Source organism: Antedon bifida, chromosome 1 (genome assembly GCF_963402885.1).
Source record: "Antedon bifida chromosome 1, ecAntBifi1.1, whole genome shotgun sequence".
Classification (NCBI taxonomy): Eukaryota; Metazoa; Echinodermata; class Crinoidea; order Comatulida; family Antedonidae; genus Antedon; species Antedon bifida.
The window spans coordinates 23633467-23652642 of NC_136226.1; the positions used below are offsets into that span (position 1 = coordinate 23633467).

General features: G+C 33.2%; 1 long non-coding RNA gene across 1 annotated transcript; it reads left to right on the top strand.

Annotated features, from left to right (window-relative positions):
- Window positions 1–5606: 5606 nt before the first annotated feature.
- LOC144845977 (uncharacterized) lies at window positions 5607–9034 on the top strand. The gene is made up of 4 exons (XR_013612618.1): window positions 5607–5716; window positions 6298–6380; window positions 6645–6662; window positions 7058–9034. It is a non-coding gene; the product is annotated as an uncharacterized LOC144845977 (long non-coding RNA).
- The last annotated feature ends 10142 nt before the right edge of the window (window positions 9035–19176 follow it).

Sequence of the window (19176 nt, forward strand, 5' to 3'; positions counted from 1 at the left end):
GAAAAAACATGAATTTCCCATAAAATGGTCAAATACAAAATTTAGCAACATTCGTGCTATAAAAACCAGTAGGACTTTTTTCAGTAGTTGGGTAGTTTAACCTAATGTAATAACATGTCTGGTGACTCCCTAGAAGGTGAAAAACGATGGTATATATACGGTGGATAATTTTTGCTATAGCATAAAAATAAAACTATGAAGTTGAATAAAATTACCAGAAACGTAAAATTCAAGTTTATTTTTCATAGTTTTTTAAAAATGCCTCTCTATTTACAACATTTGTGTACAAAAGAATAGCGATTTTACTGTGTAATTTGAACTACCCCCACTGATAATAAGTTGCTTATTTTCAACAACCTCATGTAAGAAAAATCAAATCCCAAAAAGTATGGAACATAGGGGAAACTATAGATCGATAATTATTGGAATGTATGATCAATAGAAATGTTTTTCCCGCACCTGGCCTTTAAAATAAACACGTAAAACCAGCTGTACCACTTTAGTGCAAAACAAGTAACAACAGCATCATTGCAACTTTACTTATTCAGAAAGGCTGAAAATTCTCAACCTACCTACTCTCGCATATAGAAGGCAAAGAGCTCATTTGATACAGATTTTTAAAATTTTACATGGAGTGGATAGTATTTTTGCTGATTCTATTTTTGAGCGTGATGATGTTAGAACACGTGGTCATTCTTTTAAATTAAAATTTAAGTTCTCACGCACAAATTGGATGAGGGACTCATTTGGTCGAAAAGCTATTATATTATGGAATTCGTTATCGGAGGATGTAGTAGCTTCAAGATCAACCAATCAATTTAAGTCCGGTCTTGAACGGGCATGGTCCAACCACCCTCTTAAATTTGCGCCATATTCAAGAGTTGATGTAATTATCAAGAGGGGCTTATAGGCATAGCCTAGCCTCGACTCCGGACCCAGCACCGCTGAGCTCCGGAAACAAGTAAACAAGTAAGTAAAGTAAACAACTCAAACAATTGTTTGATAAATCACAATTGTAAATTAATCTATATTGGTACAGAGAGTGTTTTTAAGGGTATTATTATCGTCATCAAACGTAACTGGAATCTGCGGAAATTCAGATTCCACAGACCCACGGCAGCCAGCAGCCATTTCGAAAAATGTACCAAGTTCTTTAACGGACACTGTATGTACACGGTAAACCAGCAATAGAGTAATAAACACCGTATTCATTTCATTTATTCTTTATTTCGTAATCATTATTCATATAACAATATAGCATAAAAAAATCTTTATATACACAACTATACAAAAAAAAAAACAGATACAATAACAATCACTCATGGAAAAAAAATTAAAACTATCAGAGTAGAAAACGCCAGTTTGCATTCATTTCTGAGCCATATATATATATTCTAAGAATTAAATACTAAAATATAGAAACATAATTACTACAGTCAATGGTCTATGGATGTTCAGAAGAATAGCTACCCCAACAAAGCCTTAATACGTTAGAATGGGGTCATTTGTTCTGTAGAACATAAATATAGTTTTTTGTTTAAATCAATCAAATTACAATGATGAATTACATACAGTACCGTATCGTTTCAGGATTTATGAATTGAATGCAAATCATAATATTCAGGCGGTTCAACTACGCTGTGGGTTTGAGTAGGCCTTCAACGGGTAGTGACTAATTTACTAAAGTTGAGTTAGGTCCAATTTAAATTAAGGTGATGTTGTTGGGTTTGGTATATTTTCAAAGATTACGACAATCATAATCCATCCACAAAACGGAAATAATCAAACCCTAGCATATTAGTCACTGTCCGTGTCACTCTAAAAACGAACATTTCTAGCAAGGATTGAAGATGGTGCTGTATGTATGTTATAACTTCAGTATGTTTTTAATGATTTTATTTTCATTATATTCAAATATCAATGGATTGTACCTGAAAAAAGGGCCAGACGATAAAACAATCCGGGTAGGATCTGATACCACACTCTCATGTAATGTTGACGGCCGGAAAGACAGCGACTTTGTCCAATGGTACAGTTTTACGATAAATGACTATATCAGTAGTAACTGGGAAATTCTGGATACGATAAACTCCGATCAGAGCAATCGTTTCTCCATCCTACCCGGTGTTTCGGGAGATCGAAGTTATGATCTAAGGATTGTAAATGCTCAGGCAAGTGATAGTGGAAAATATGAATGTGTCTATTTTACAGAAAAGGGGAATACAGTTCAGTTTGGGTCTAATACTGCAGCTTTCTTGAAAGTTCTTTCACCAACAGAGCAAGGTGTTCAGTGTAATATTGAAGTTGACGAAGGGCTTACATTCTTTTTCGGGAATTCAGTCAGGTTTACATGTACAACAACTTCTCATGTAAATACACATACAAAGTTAAAGCTTCTTCGCAACGGAGGAAGAGTTAAGACTACTCACAATTATGTAGAAGGAAGGTTAGTACACACAACTGGTCACTACGTCATTGAAAATGAAACAACATTTCAATGTCGCTTTCGTATTGACGATGGAATGCTGGAAACGTGTCAATTAGATTTGCTTCCTCCCGGTAAGGTTACCCTTACACCACAGTATCCTATGATACAAACGGGAAAGACTGCGGTACTAAAATGTAGCGCAACCGACTTTAGGAATAATAAGCTCGCATATAGATGGCATTTCTATCCAGAATATTCATCTTTGTTAGAACTTACATCGACATCATCAACATTAAGAATTCCTGACGTTTACGCTAAGTATAATGGCACTGAAGTGACGTGTACCGTCACAGGAGGTGGAACAATTCAAAATGCAACAACTATTCTATACGTTGATGAAAAATCTGGTGTAGTGGTTCTACCAATAATTATAAGCTGTACATTAGGGCTTCTTCTTCTTATTTTTATTGCATGTACGATATGTTTTATTCATAAAAGAAATTCTAAACAAGGCAGAGTTTTTAATAAAAGATCGTCATCCAGGAGAGTACTAACAGCGAGGGAGTACCCGATAGCAATTCATGGTAATACAGTCAATCGTAACCCTCGAGATTATTCCAAAGCAAGACGAGCAAACACAATAGACAAACTTAATTTACCGCACGATTATCAATCAGGTAAAGAAAACACAATAGAAGAATATACAACACCAAATAGATCTACCTTGTCGTCGTCAGTTAAAATACGTCGGAAAATGTACGCTGAAAGTCCACCAAGCGAACCGAAGTTAAGCCTGCCAACGTATACGAACCTTAAGGTAGAAGTGAGTGAAGAAAGAGATACTGTTTACGAAAATGTAGATCCATCTGAAACAATCGAAGACTTCTCGTTAACATGCAACGCACCTGCATTTGCAGTTGAGATGAAATGTAGATCATCGCGTACAGCAGAGGGAATTAAATATGCCGAACTGGATCTACCATACACTGGAACATTAATCCATGATACTTGTTGCAAAGTAACTTACTCTGAAGTAAGACTCTGACATTCTCTATGTCTTCTGATACATACTAAAGCAATCAGAAATATCAATCATGATTGGTTAGTGTTTATAACTGTTTAGAATATATAACGTTTTTCATTTTGTTGGAAAAGCTCTAAAGTTTTCTTTCACACGGTTTGAATCGTAACCTAGTTTCAAAATATTAAAAAAATGTATGTCTCTGTATATAATTAGTATTAGTATGTGTGTGTGTACTATGTATACAACTACATTTATTTTAATATCTTATTTTTCAATTCATTTTTTTCTGGTTGGTTAAATTCTTCTTTGAACGTATTTGCTCACTAGCCACAAGTATATTTGTTTTGTGAGTGGGAAATCAGTCGATTTTAAAGCGGTTTTAATGTTTCGATAAATAGATTTTACAGTAACACACACAATACAAATTGGGGAACGAGCCCACTCTACTCCACATGTTATATGGCTGCCATTGTTCCATTATTTTACTAGGCCTACATTATAAGCTACCGTTTTCATATTTGTACAATAAACTACAACAATAGGTTCGTTCTTTATTTTCATATTTCTTTTTCACCACCAATCCATTGGAATATACATAAGCGGATGGCCATGGTTAATGGTAATGAAGTTTGTAAAGCTAAAAAAAGTCTGAAAGAGTCTCAAGATCATTGGGAAAATATATAAAGTGAAAGTTTATGTCAGCCCAGCACCCTAAACTGAAGTATGAGGTTACGCCTTGGTCGCTAACCAGGGTTCGAACCAGTGAACTGCGGTTCATTGCCCTTAGCCTCGATAAAGAAGATGACAAACTGTAACGGAACATTGATACATAACGATTATGATTAACTTCATTTTGTTCACATTATTATGTGATTACAAAACAATGTTAAATGTTTATTGTATTAAAATGAACATTTTAAATATTTATAGATTGTTAACGTATAACCATGACCCACCAGATCGATACCGGAAAATTACTGTCAACCTATTAAAGTAAGCACTTCCGATATAGTTTCGTTCTGTACTTGCTTGGGTAAACAAGTTGGCTTAGTGTTAGAGTAAGCGTTAATGTTGTCAGAATCCTGCATTATGCAATTCATCTTATTTGTTCAAACATATAAAACATTGTTTCGGAAATTTACCTTGCTTTTTACATGTAACAATAAAAAAAATAATGTCACTAACATCCAATGGGTAAAACACTGTGCAGCAAGATATAAAGATGATAAATACAAATCCACGGTCATTAAAATGTTTTTAACAGTAATTAAACGGACAGCGTAAACTATTTGATTTCTCTTGCTTCTGAGGAGTGGACGAGGTGCAACAACAGGAGGCGTCAAGTTTTGTTTTTTTATGATGTAGTCTAGGCTCTAGACAGACTTTTGACTTAATATTAATACAAATATAAATATTTTGGCACATATGGCGTTTCATACGTATGCTACTTGCGCTCGTAAACTATTTTCAGACGAAAAACTAAAAGCCGACTTAAATAAGAAACATCATTTTTGACAGACACCTCACAAACATTACCTATCAATAAACCTATCATACAATAAACTCATTTATTTATATAGCATATACAACTTCCAACATTTGTCACATTTTTTGATATCATGGTATAACACGGTCACCGACCAAAATTACAAATTGGTTTAATAAACGGTACTACCACTATATAAATCTACTGCAGACTTTGTAGATCACAAATATGTATAAATACAGTATATGAGATTAAAGTAAAGTAAAGAAGTAATTACGCTTTAGTGGCTGTAAATTTGATTCTTAAATTTAAATTTTGATAGTTGGGAGAGCTAAGTTGATATTCAGAAGAAATAGGTCTAGGATTATTTTCACCGTGAGTACAGATAATGAAATGTCATTAAACTTAATCAAAGTTAACAAATGTTATTGAGTTGAAAGGACAGACAATTTGCCTCAAATGTGATAACATGTATTTACTGATGAAGAATGACTTTCCATCAGAACATAAAGTAACTCTCTAAAAATCATTTTTCCCATAATTATTTCAAGGATTAAAAAATACACACACACTGCTTCCTGTTTCACTCGTATGGAAGACGGCTAGGCCATGCAACAAGGAAATGCGTTGATTTCGACACGCCTACATAATAATGTTATAGGCCTAAACGGATCTAGAATCTTCATTTGGTAGTCGATAGTTGCGTATGCGAAATTTAAGACGGTTGTATTGGATTTTGATTTTATTTACGACTGTGCTTCATTATGGCATCTACACGGTACGTACACTGCTTTGTTTAAACTTTACCCAATTGTTTATGTTTACTAATTTATTTAATAATTCAATGTTTTTATTACTATTATGATTACTATTTAATTTTTTTAGAATATTTAGAACCATGTCTGTTTTTATTAGTACAGTATTGATTGTATTAGCCTATAGTTATAAAAATAGGAAAAGATATACTGTATTTACTATAGATAAGATATAACTGTTTTCTGTTATTGCAAAATAAATTTAGATTTATACAAATTATCGACGACCGAAATGTATAACATCAGAGATTTAAATACTTTATGCAATTCCATTCTCTTTTTATACTGTAGTGGTATAGAAAAGGCGTATTTGTTGGGAAAATTGTTGGAAAAGACAAATCAATTTATTGTAAATAATAATACCATTCACAATTACATAAAAAATGATGAGTTAATATAGTTGTATTTCTTTTAGCATACTGTTTAACAATTAAAATCTTATTTATGAAAGTTGAAAAACTAATTGAAATCAATAGTACTCATAATTATATCATTCCATTTTGTACCAACAATTAAGAGTTAATATTCTTGTATTTCTTTTTAGCATCCTGCAAATGTGTCTGTTGGCTGTCTTACTGCTGTGCGCTTTAAACGCACCACCTGCTGACGCATCTTTAAGAAAACGAAGTACGAATACATTGAACGTTAATTTGTTTGTAATATTATGAATTCGTATGGTAATTTATAATTTTAATAATAGGTCTACGAAAGATTTAAACTAAGTTAAAACTGTCTATGATCATGTCTGTATTGCTTTAATGTACAGCATTATTGCTTAATTATGTCTCTTTAACTTAAAGTGAAATATGTACATACATTATTTTTTAATAACTTAAAAATAACTGCTATACCATACAATATTCTAGTGTGTTCTTTAATTTTTATTTCCAGAACCAGTTGTCAAAACTGGTAAGTACGATTTGCTTTTGTCATTTGTTGTTTTGTATAAAAGTAACAATAGCAACTATTATCAGAAGATATTATAGGCCTATATATTATAAGAAGCAGGTGAGAAAGTAGTATAAAAATACACCAACAACCAACTAAAACTAACAAACAAACATGGAACTAAAACTAAAACATTGAGTGTGTGAATAGACCTGCCTATTTAGCCTACAATAATACCAACGAGCCCTTCTTTCAGGGAAGACCCCGTTCTACAACTGTGTGTGAACGTATAACATTGACCCTTTTTTAGTTCTGATGAGCACAGAATTTTTACTAGAATATCGCCGCATATGATGCGTGAATCGCTGCAGGATCAACGGTATTAATTTAGAATTGTATCTTGTTTTTGTTTTTAGGTATCGATGAGCATCAGATTATGCGCCGAGGGGTACATCGTGTGTTACGTTTATCGTCATGTCCTCCTGGCTACTGGTGTATCCATGGACCTACCGATGGTGAATGATTTCCACCATAATATATAAAGAAATACACAACATACTATGGTGTATTAAAATAATATTAAAAAGAAAATATTAAAGGTATAATATGTTACATTCGGGTTATAAGAACAAAATGTATATTACTCATTCAACAATGACAAAATAGTGCGACAAAAGACAGAAAGACAACCAAAGTATTTCATAATTTGTTTAGACTTGTTTTGTAATATTTTTAGATCACTTCTTTACGACGTCAATCATTTATGTGTTATTTAAATGATTGTATTGCTATTATGTGTACGAGACTAACATGTCCAATAACGGTAGCACGACTAAGTTTACTTATAGCATACATGCATCCTCGTCACTTAATCTAATAACTTACATTTCCATTTAATGATGGTTGATGTATTATAGAATAATTTGTTTGGTTTCGGAGATCCGGTTTTGGAATTATGAATTTGGATTATTAAGGAACGTCTTGTTTAGTGTCGGTATTGTGGAATCCCACTGCACTGATGGATACGTAATCGTTGTTTCTTGTACGGCTAGACCATAGGCCTTATTACAAGGTAGGCCTAGGCCCTACATTCTACAGTGTTTTAATATATTTACAGTAATCAGTTTTTTTAAAATTTAGGCCTAGTTTTTTTTTACAGTGGATCTAGCTACTACTGTTGTAGGCCTAAGGCCTAGGCATTGGGCTAGTAGTAGGCATAGCTAGGCCTAGTGCAATAAACACGTAAATGCTGTAAATAATTATAAATATAATAATATAATATTTACTTCAATGCACAAAATAATTACTTACCTCAGAAAAAATCGAAGATTCCATTCCGCCGTGGTAACTTATTAGCCACGTTCACATGGCCGTGGCATTCTGTAATTTGCCGTGGTGTTTCAAAACTAAAGTTGCCGTGGTATTTTTGTTAAATTGCCGCGATGTTTTATTTTTAATTTGCCGTGATGTTTTATTTTTAATTTGCCGTGGCTTTTTTCAAATTGCCGTGGCTTTTTTTGAAAGTTTCCGTGATATTATTTGAAAGTTGCCGGACACTTAAAGGCCACCGTAGTATGTATTGTCCGCTACGTCACAAGAGGTGATTCATTTATTAGATGAAATCAAGCAGCAGTTATAGTACTAGACACTTAAATTTTTGCGAAAAAGGATTCTCGACTATAATTTATAGGTACCAGAGAGTCTAACGGTTGAACGACAAATCCCAAAGCATTTCGGTTTTTTTAAACAAGAAATATTTCTTACAAAAAACGCTGCTCACTTATTGACGTAACAGTTTTAAAGATATATTGTCCCTCGGAAAAAAATTTGTTTTTGAATGTGTCATTTTATTGTCACATAATAGTTATTTTACCTGAAAAAATGTAATGTAAAGCAAAAAATACTTAAATTGTCTGTCAGATAATGGTTTTTGAGTTATAATTAACCGCTTCTTTTCTCTTTTTATATGTGAACAAATATAAATTGTATTTGTATAATCTGTATTAATATCAGTCACTTAGTTTATTTTATTGCTAAGGTCAAGTCTGGGGGTCAGTTCATCAGCCTAGATACTTCAAGTGTGAAGTATCATGGGACTCATAAATACCAGAAATGCTTTGGGATTTGTCGTTCAGACTCTTTACCCAGACGTTTTGTGGGTCCAGCAGCTGTTACCTATCAATTATAGTCGAGTATGCATTTTCGCATTTCTGTCATCCTTAGATATACAACTTCTGCTTACTTCCGGTTTATTAATGAGTCACCCTCCTGGGACGTAGCGGGCTAAAGCAGAAGCGTGAAAAGACAATAACTACAGAGTTGGTGTTGATGCAGGTAATTGGATATTTCAATTATTTCGACATCATCCAAACAAGGTCGCTCAACAAAAAACACCACAATTTATTTTTTCAATTCAATTCATTCCACATTTATTCAGTTAAGAATAACTGGGACCTTCATTAGAAAAACTTGTCTCATGAGGGCCCCTACAATAAATATGAAACAAAATGAAAACAACAAACAATAAAATAACCAAAGCAAAACAATATGATATAGATGGAAATTGTATTGTTCAAAATAGCTCGGGTTTAAAAAATTATTAATATTACTTGAATTATTGCTAATTAAAATGTTCTGTTGTTCAATTTTCTAGTGTAGCGTATGTGGTGGTATGATTAGTGCTTATTATATCACGTGATGATTCCTGAAGATCCAACACAGCATAGTTAAGGCCCTCTACGTTAAGTTCTGTGACGTCTCGTGTGAAAGGTCTGTTCTCATATAGAGCTTCATCATTGTCATTTATGTTGCAAACATTATCGTAATTGTCGGCATCATTAGGCACTGATGAATAATAAACAGCAGCATTATCACACGAGTCTCCCCCTTCGTCTGCATTGGGTGTAATTGTATTCATGTTTTGAAGATCAGAATATAAGGGCGTGTCATTAACTGATGCGTTTATAGTTTTATTCCTGAATATAATGCTGTTTAATTTTTGCCGATTAAGAACAGAGACAATTATTATTAGTATAACAACTATAGCAACGACGACCGTTCCTAGAATTATTCCAACTACTGATTTTTCAGATTCGCTGCTGGTATCATTGTTAAAATTAGTGGTTGGTATATTTACCTGCGTTATTGACAAAGTAGTAGATGCATTCCACATCTTTCTATTCTCTCTTACGAAGCACACAATGTGAAATATTTGTTTTTCGAGTAAATTGTTATTGAGAGAGATGTCAGTTATTTTAAAAATTGATTCTGTTTGAGTAAATATGTCTCCAGGAACATATGGCGAGATCTGCCATTCATACTGTAGATTAGTTGTCTTGAAGTTACTTGCAGAACATTGGAAATTTACGTCAGTCGCCTCTTGCACAGATTGCATACTTGGGTATATTTCCACTTTAGGAAGAAGTACATTAAGCGTTATTGTACAGGTTCTTGTTTCTTCCAAGGCGTCGCTGCTAAGATGGCATTTCAATTCGGTATCATAATTTTCGACTATTATGGCTACAGATTCCACTGCTGTGTAGTTATAACCACGAAGTATAGTACTCACTGCAACATTGATATCAGATACCGTGATGCCAAGTGTTGGATATGTACTTCCATGACCCTCTGAAACACACTGTAATCTGATGGATTCTCCAACGTATAATGGTGTATCAGCTGAAATTACGGCCTCATTGCGAGATAGCAAACACCGAGGTGAAGTTGCAGATGGTGGTTGAAGTACTGTTAACGTAGCTGTAGCAGGAGTTGAAAAAGATGAATATATGTATAATGAACGTTCATAATCGTAATAACCGTATGTGCACTCATAGTCTCCAGCATCAGTGATCTGTATGTTTGTGATCTTTAAATCGTATGAACCACCACCAGAAACAATTATTGAGTAAATTTTAGAACCGAATGTACTTTCACCAAAGGTTATAATATAGTTATCATATTTCAAATCAGTCCAAATCAGAGTGTTCGGTGACACCATATTATAAGCTGAGCACTTGAAGATTACATCTGTACCAACTACAGCTCGAACGTCTTCAGGACCAGAGAGTAGTAATTGACTATTTAAAGTAGGAATTAACGTGATTATTATGTAAGCATATGCAACTGTTTTAAATAGTCTGACAAACTCCATAATCAAAAATTGGAAATATCGTCACCGTGTTTCAATGGCTTGGTCTTGAGATTTATATTTACGCGTTATAGCTTCATTCAAAGTCCTGCATAGTTGCTGATGTTTGCGAATAGATATACAACTATTTAAAATAGATAATATAATATTTCACCACAAAATCCGTTACCGTGGTTTCAATCACGTCGATACACAGCTTGACAATGAATATAGAGTGTTTAGAAAGTAATACACAAACCAGATTATTTCCTGCAAAATTACGCCTCCGCCAAATAGGGAAAGTTTCCGGGAGTATATATGTTTACACATATTAAGTACCAAAGCTATAAGATTATATATTAATATTAATCGCAACGAGATCGAACGATTATAATTCACATAGAATTGAAAAGAAAAAAAATTGCAAATTTCCCCGTCTATGTTTCATTTTATAAAAAACCCTTATCACAAAGCAATGAATGAACGGCTATATACAATGCTAGGCATATACAATTAAACCTATTTCCAACTATATTTAGATAGAAAATATATTTCCAAAATAATATTCACCTGCAGTGCGTACACATCCACATGTCAATAATGTAATAAGTTACTACATGCCTTATTGGTCGTGAATGAAATAATTCTAATAATTAATTTTAATACAATATGTATTTAATCAATCTCATTCCATTTAATTCAATTGAAATAAAAAATAATTTGTATAGGACTAGGCCTACTAATTGTATATTAATAATAAAAACTGAAAATGGAAAGTATAATACACGTATAACCGATATCTCTTTAAGGGCAAAAAATGGTAAATCGCGCGTAACTTCTAGAATCTTTACTCAATGTTATAGCAAGTTAGTACATACTTACTTTTGGTAATGATTTTAATCACCTGATGTAAACCTAATTAAGTTTCGCTAGACAATTATTTATAAAAATGAATCTAGGTTAAACGATTTACACCGAATAGGGGTGTTTTAACGTGGTATACACTGTCTAATGGTTGTCGATGCTGAAACATATACTCATACACTTGCCCCAAAGTATACAATGTTTATTATGTTGTTATAGTACAGTAGAGTTCATCCTCTAGGGACACATCTATCAAGGAGACAACTTCCCATTAATAACGAAAGGAAGGGGGAAATATGTATTTTAATGCTAACTAGATCCAAACCCTATTCAGCGGACACCCACTTAAGGGTCCTAATAGTGATTTTTGTTCGTAACACTGCTCAAGTTTACAACTCCACGCCATGTTTGCCAAAATCTTTATCTTTTTATCAAATATCTAAATTGTCGTTCGAGCCTAAACTAAGCTTGATGGCACGTATCGTATCGTTCAAAATACCGTCTCTTTAGTTTTGAAGTGTTCATGTTTACATCGTGCCAATATCCATTATTACTACATGAAGTATAAGCTGCGTAAGGTACCTGCTGTTTAACTATTTAAATTATTTGAATTATAATTAATTAAACTATTTTGTTAGTGTTAGTTAATTTTCTAATGTAGCATATGTGGTAGTATGATTGGTGCTTATTATATCACATGGAGATTCCTGGAGATCCAACACAGCATAGTTAAGGCCCTCTACGTTAAGTTCTGTGACGTCTCGTGTGAAAGGTCTGTTCTCATATAGAGCTTCATCATTGTCATTTATGTTGCAAACATTATCGTAATTGTCGGCATCATTATGCACTGATGAATAATAAGTAGCATTATCACACGAGTGTCCACCTTCATCTGCATTGGTTGTAATTGTATTCATGTTTTGGACATCCGAATATAATTGTGTGTTATCAACTGATGTGTTTATAGTTTTATTTCTGGATATAATGCTGTTTAATTTTTGGCGATTAAAAACAAATACAACTATTAATAATACGACAAATATAGCAATGACGACTGTTCCTATAACTACTCCAACTTTTGAATTTTCAGATTCGCTGGTGGTATTAGTTTTAGTATGTCCATCAATGTCATTGCTGTTGTGGTTCGTTGATGGTAGCTCAATCCGCGTTATGGACAAAGTGGTAGCAGCATTCCAAATCCTTCCATCTTCTGTTACTAAACACGTGATATAAAAGATTTGTTTTTCGAGTAAAGTGTTATTGAGAGAAATGTCAGTAATGTTTAAAATTGAATCTTTTGAATTAAAGATGTCTCCAGGAACATATGGTGCTATCTGCCATTCATACTGCAGATTAGTTGTCTTAAAGTTACTTGCAGAACATTGGAAATATACGTCAGTCGACTCTTGCACAGATTGCATACTTGGGTATATTTCCACTTCAGGAAGAAGTACATTAAGCGTTATTGTACAGGTTCTTGTTTCTTCCAAAGCTTCGCTTTCAAGATAGCATTTCAATTCGGTATCATAATTTTCGACCATTATGTCGTCAGATTCTGCTTCCCTGTAGTTAGATTTATCAAGTATAATACTCGCATCAACACTGATGTTAGATACCGTGATGTTGAGTGCTGGATATGTTCTTCCATGACCCTCTGAAATACACTGTAATCTGATTGATTCTCCAACGTATAATGGTGCCTCAGCTGAAATCAAGGCCTTATTGCGAGATAACAAACATCGAGGAGAATTTGGAGATGGTGGTTGAAGTACTGTTAACTTAGCTGTGGCAGGTGTTGGCCAACCTGTGATTGAATACCTATTGTTTTTATTACGATAGCCATATAGGCACTCATATTCTCCAGCATTACTGATCTGTACGTCTGTGATCTTTAAATCATATGAACCACCATCAGAAACAATTATCGAGTAAATTTGAGAACCGAATGTATTTTCACCAAAGGTAATTATATAATCAATATCATTTAAATCTCTCCAAATTAGAGCGTATGGCGACACAATATTATTAGCAGAGCACTTGAAGATTGCATCTGTACCAACTGCGGCTCGAACGTCTACTGGACCAGAAATGAGTGTCTGACTGTTTACAGTACATCTTAACGTTATTATTATTATTATTATATAAGAATACACAGCTAGTTTAAATAGCTTGATAAATTCCATAGTCCATAATTTAAACATATTTACCGTGATCCAAAGGCTTGGCTGGGAGTGTTATGTGTAAGCCTACCGTGAAACTATTTCCTGTTAGTTCTAACTATCTGACTATATAGCTAATCTTTCACAACACAATTCCATTACCGGGTTCAGCAGTCACGTAGGCCTACTTCTGTATGGATCTTACCTCGCCTGTAAATGGTTAAATTTTCCAAACTTAAACTAAATTTGAACTCGTCACCATGGCGATAATTATTTCCTTATATTATTTTACATCTCCGCCAACAGGATAGAGGAAAGATTTCTATACCACACGACATTCACAATCAAATAATTCTTTACCACAACATGAGGATATTATCAAAGTTAAATTTATTGGAAAAACTAAAACGAAAGTAATGCTATTGGTAATGTTTTAATTGGACCATTTACTACTGTATGGTAAAAGAGTAAACTGTACCATAGATGGATGGGAATAAATAAGCAATATAATAATAATCTAGAGGAGTTCTTTAGAAAAGGTTTATATCATTCCTTGATAAACGTAATTATAGTTTGTAATCCGTCGTAACGGTAAAAATACTGTTTTTTGTAGCCTTTAATTGTATCCTTAATTTAGAATTACTAGAGGGAGCTTGCTTCGCTCATTCTCCATTAGGGAAGTGTAGACGATGGTTCTCGGAATGATAATGCCTCGGGTAAAACCGGGTTTTAGAAGGACGTTCTGGCTTGGACGTTTTCGGTCGGTAATTATCATTATTGAAATGCTTTGATATTCGTAAACTAAACCTACTCTGTTTCACAGTGTCTTAGATGATTAATAACATTTTCAAGTATAGTGTTTATTGTTTGGTAGGGCGAAGGTGGGGAGGCGAGTTCATTTGAGGGAGGTGCTTATTCGAGGGATACGTCTAATTTTTTAGTTTTAATAATATGGTAACATTTATAATCAAATAAAATCCTCTAGGCCCTAATAGATGAAGATGAATGAAAAGTGGTAAAAAGAAATGCTTGGTAAATTGTAGATAACAGTCCGATGAATTCTACTACAAATTGTATAATTGTGTTATAAATAACAATATTGTGTGTATGTGGATGGGCGTTTATTAGATGGTGGTGGGGAGAGGCGTTTATTTAAATAAATACCATCCTGATTGGTATAATTAATATACATTATTTAGTTTAAACATCTTTTGAAACTAACTTCCGCGACACAGTGGGTCGTGTGGCTCGTTTTGGCCTAAGAAGGAAGACGTTTTAGACGGCTTGCAACATGGTAGAAGTTATCCGTTATCCCAGGGTCCTAACGGGACACAGATAACCCACAGTTATTTCTGCCAGCTTACTCAACAACTCGGCTATCGGGTCTTACCATGAGTTCTCCCGATTTAATTTTATATACTCACCACAATATACTCCGATGCCTTTATGAATATAACAAATTACCACGTTACTAAAATCTAATGGAAGTACACCACAGATACTAGTGAAATATAAAGCGAACAAGTAAATTTCTACAAACACTTATACTCCAAAAAACAAGGCCAACAGCCATTAAGTCGCGTGCTACAATGCATAGTGATACCGGATCGACAGACAGACAGACAGACCAACCGACCGACATAGTGAACTATAGAGTATATTCTATATATTCCGGGTGATAACATAAAAAGTTATCTTGACCAAGTAAAAGCAAAAGAACTGTCGTCGGAAGACAGCGAACAATGTGAAGGTCTACTAACCATAAATGAATGTCGTTCATAAAATGCACTTAAACAAAAGCCCAGGGTCTGATGGACTAATTGTTGAATATTATAGGTTTTTTTGGAATTACGTAAAAGAAATGTTATGTACATCCTTAAATTACAGTTACAATAAAAATAATTTATCTAAAACTAAAAAAAAGGGAATAATAAAGTTATTATTCAAAAATGGAAAAAGAGAATTACTAACAAATTGGAGGCCAATTAATTACCTTATTAAATGCTGACTACAAAATAATGGCCCATTCCCTGTCAATAGAATACAAAAAGTAATTGCATCAATAATTGATTCCGACCAAAAAGGTTACATCAATGGACGGTTTGGAGGCGAGAACGTACGCTTAGTAGAAGACGTTCTTTTCCAGACCGATATAAGTAACTCGCCTGGAGCAATAGTTTTCTTAGATTTTGCAAAAGCGTTCGACTCTTTAGATAGGTGCTTTATGTTAAAATGTCTTAAGAAGTTTGGATTTGGTATCTCGTTCACCAAATGGATTGAATTGATCTACAAAGACACAGAATGTGTTATTGAAAATAATGGATGGCTATCTGAAAGTTTTTAGATGGAAAGTGGAGTGAGGCAAGGATGTCCACTGTCTGCTATCTTATTTATATTATCTGTAGAAATAATGGCTATTAATATAAGAAAAATCGACAATGTAAAGGCATCATGATGCCAAGTAATATCAATGATGTTAATGAATGTACAGCAAAAATATGTCAGTTGGCAGATGATACCGTCATATTTGCACAAGATCAGATTAGTTTAAGCTTTTTTTTAAAAAGAAATAGAGGTTTTTTTAACATATCTGGTTTAAAATTAAATAAAGAAAAAACTAAAGGAATGTGGATTGGTTCGAACAAAAATAATGAGACAACACCGTTTAATATAGCATGGACAAAAAATCCAGACAAATTTTTAGGCCTACATGTCGGCTATAATAAAAAAAAATGTGTGAGGAAAAAAATTGGAACGAAAAAATTATAAAATTAGACCAGGTTTTGCAACTATGGGAAAAAAGAAACCTCTCCATTTTTGGAAGCATAATAATCATAAAAGCCTTTGCAATTTCAAAGCTTGTATATAATGCTAGCATTATAAGTGTACCTAAGTATGTATTTTCAAAGGTAGAAAATATTTTATATAGTTTTTTATGGGGTAAAAAAAAGAAAAAACCCTTATAAAACCTATTACAGAAGGAGGGCTCAACAAAAGAAGTAGAAACACAGCAATTGTGGGAAAATAATTTCATAAAATGTAACGAAAAAACAATATATTTCAAAAATCGGTTACAAGCAGGGTACAAAATAGTAAAAGATATAATAGTAGATTATAGATTAACATCATTCGAAGAGGTAATCCCCAACCTTTCAAAACAACAAAATGGCCTGATTGAGTTTTTTATGTTAATAAATGCAATTCCATCTGATTGGAAGAAAATAATTACAAATAATGAAATCGAAAGAGACAATATAGATTTCAAGAGACAACAACTTTATTGTAATAAGCACAAAAACTCATTTTACTATAGACAACTTATCAATAATATTTCAATTGCCCCATCTTGTGAATCGAAATGGGAAACGCAATTTAGAAATGTAAACCTCGATTGGAAAGAAATATGGTATAACAAAGTTTATAGTATAAAACATGTTACGAAATTAGCACAATTTAATTTTAAGCTGATACACTGTATACTTGCATGTAAAAAACGTATGGAGGCATGGAAGCTATCTTCTGCACAGTTATGCGACTACTGTCGAACTGAACCATAAACAGACAAACATATGCTATTAAAGTGTAAAAGTGTTCAACTTGCGTGGAATAATTTTAATTCCATGATTCAAGATTGCTATACACTTAACGAAACAGTTAAAAACTGGATAGAAATAGTTACTGGAACAAAAAGTAAAAATGTAAATGAATTAATCTCATTGTTAATCTTCTGTATTTACAAATCTAAATATATCAAAATATACAAAAAGATCAACAATGATTTGGAGCTTGTTTCGAGTAGAACTCAGAAACTTTTTAGCTAACCAATATGCTTGTAATGTAAATAAAGCTCACATTAAATGGGCTAAAGTAAAAGATAAATTAATGAATCACATTTCATAAAATCGAAATGAAAACTCATTTTTTTTCTTTCTTTCTTTTTCTTTCTTCTATATTGAGAAAAATTAAAAAGAATACAAAAGTAATTTTTTTTATACACTTATTGTACATGTATTTTACTATAAAACAGAAAGATGAAAAAGAAGGAAAGAAATATAGAAAAAAAAACAACGCTTCAATACGTTAGCCAATTTTATAAGAGGGTATGTGTCAATATAATCAATTATATTAGGTTTTAAAAGATATCCAATTATGTTATATTTTAAAAAGATATCTCTTTTAACCATATTATTGTACATACATGTTATAAAAACATTTTTTAAATATGTAATCTTTGTATATCTTTGTCATGGAATGGAATAATGAATAAAAGTGGGCTAAACCTACGAAAGAGAAAACAAATTTATTTTGCTAACTACCCTGTACCTTCACAGGTCTGAAAATAAACAAAATACTAAAATGGCTATCGCCAGTAAAGGCCAACTTAGTTGAAACCAGGAAGTTGCAAGTTGCTGACTCATCGTAAACCCGGAAATTACTTCTACCGCGTACGGTTGAACATATACCGATGAAATCAGAAATTTTGTTTTGAAACCCTTTATAATATCTTCCTAAGATAGAAATATGGAACAATATCGTAATAGTGAGAACTAATGTTATCAAATCTGAGATAGATGAGGTAGGTATCCAACCAAAAGGCGGAGATTTGTCCGTAAACAGTATGTTTAAAGTAGTTGATGCATTCCAAACAATTTTATCTTCTCTTACAAAACATGTGATGATAAATAATTGATTTTCAATTAACAAATGTTTATTAGGTTTAAGATTTGTGATGTTATGGAATTATTAACAATGACTCACACAAAAATCCGCTTACGTTTGTTTTTTTAACACAGAGGAGAAATTTCAGATGGTGGCTGGAGGACTGTTAGTTTAGCAGTATTGTAACCATATCGGCACTCGTATAATCCAGCATCAGACATCAGAAAGTTGTACGTTTGAGATCGTAAAAACGGTAAGATGAACTGTAAGTGGAAACAGAGTAGGCCTATTTACTGGCAGATTGAAACAACCGGTCAACCTGGATAAGATACCGAATTCTGTGTTTTCAAAACAATGTAAAATCATTCACACTATACGTTTCTTTGCAGTTGAAGACAGCATCTGAGCCGCCGAGGTGTCATCGAAAGCAGAACTAAAACGGCAATATTTCTCGCTTGTAATTCATTTTATGCATTTCATGCGATTATTTTTAGTATCAAATTCTTTCTCTAACACCATACAAACGAATAATTTGTAGTGGTGAATGTTAAGTTGGAAAAGGTAACCCGATAAATAGAATGAGCATCTTCTTTTAAACTCTGTCTACACTATCAAACTAGTTTGACAAAACAAGTGTGATGTGCCCAAATATGGTAGTGATATGTCCACATATGGTACTGATATGACATCGTCATGTCCATATATGGGCACATCATATTTTTTTTGT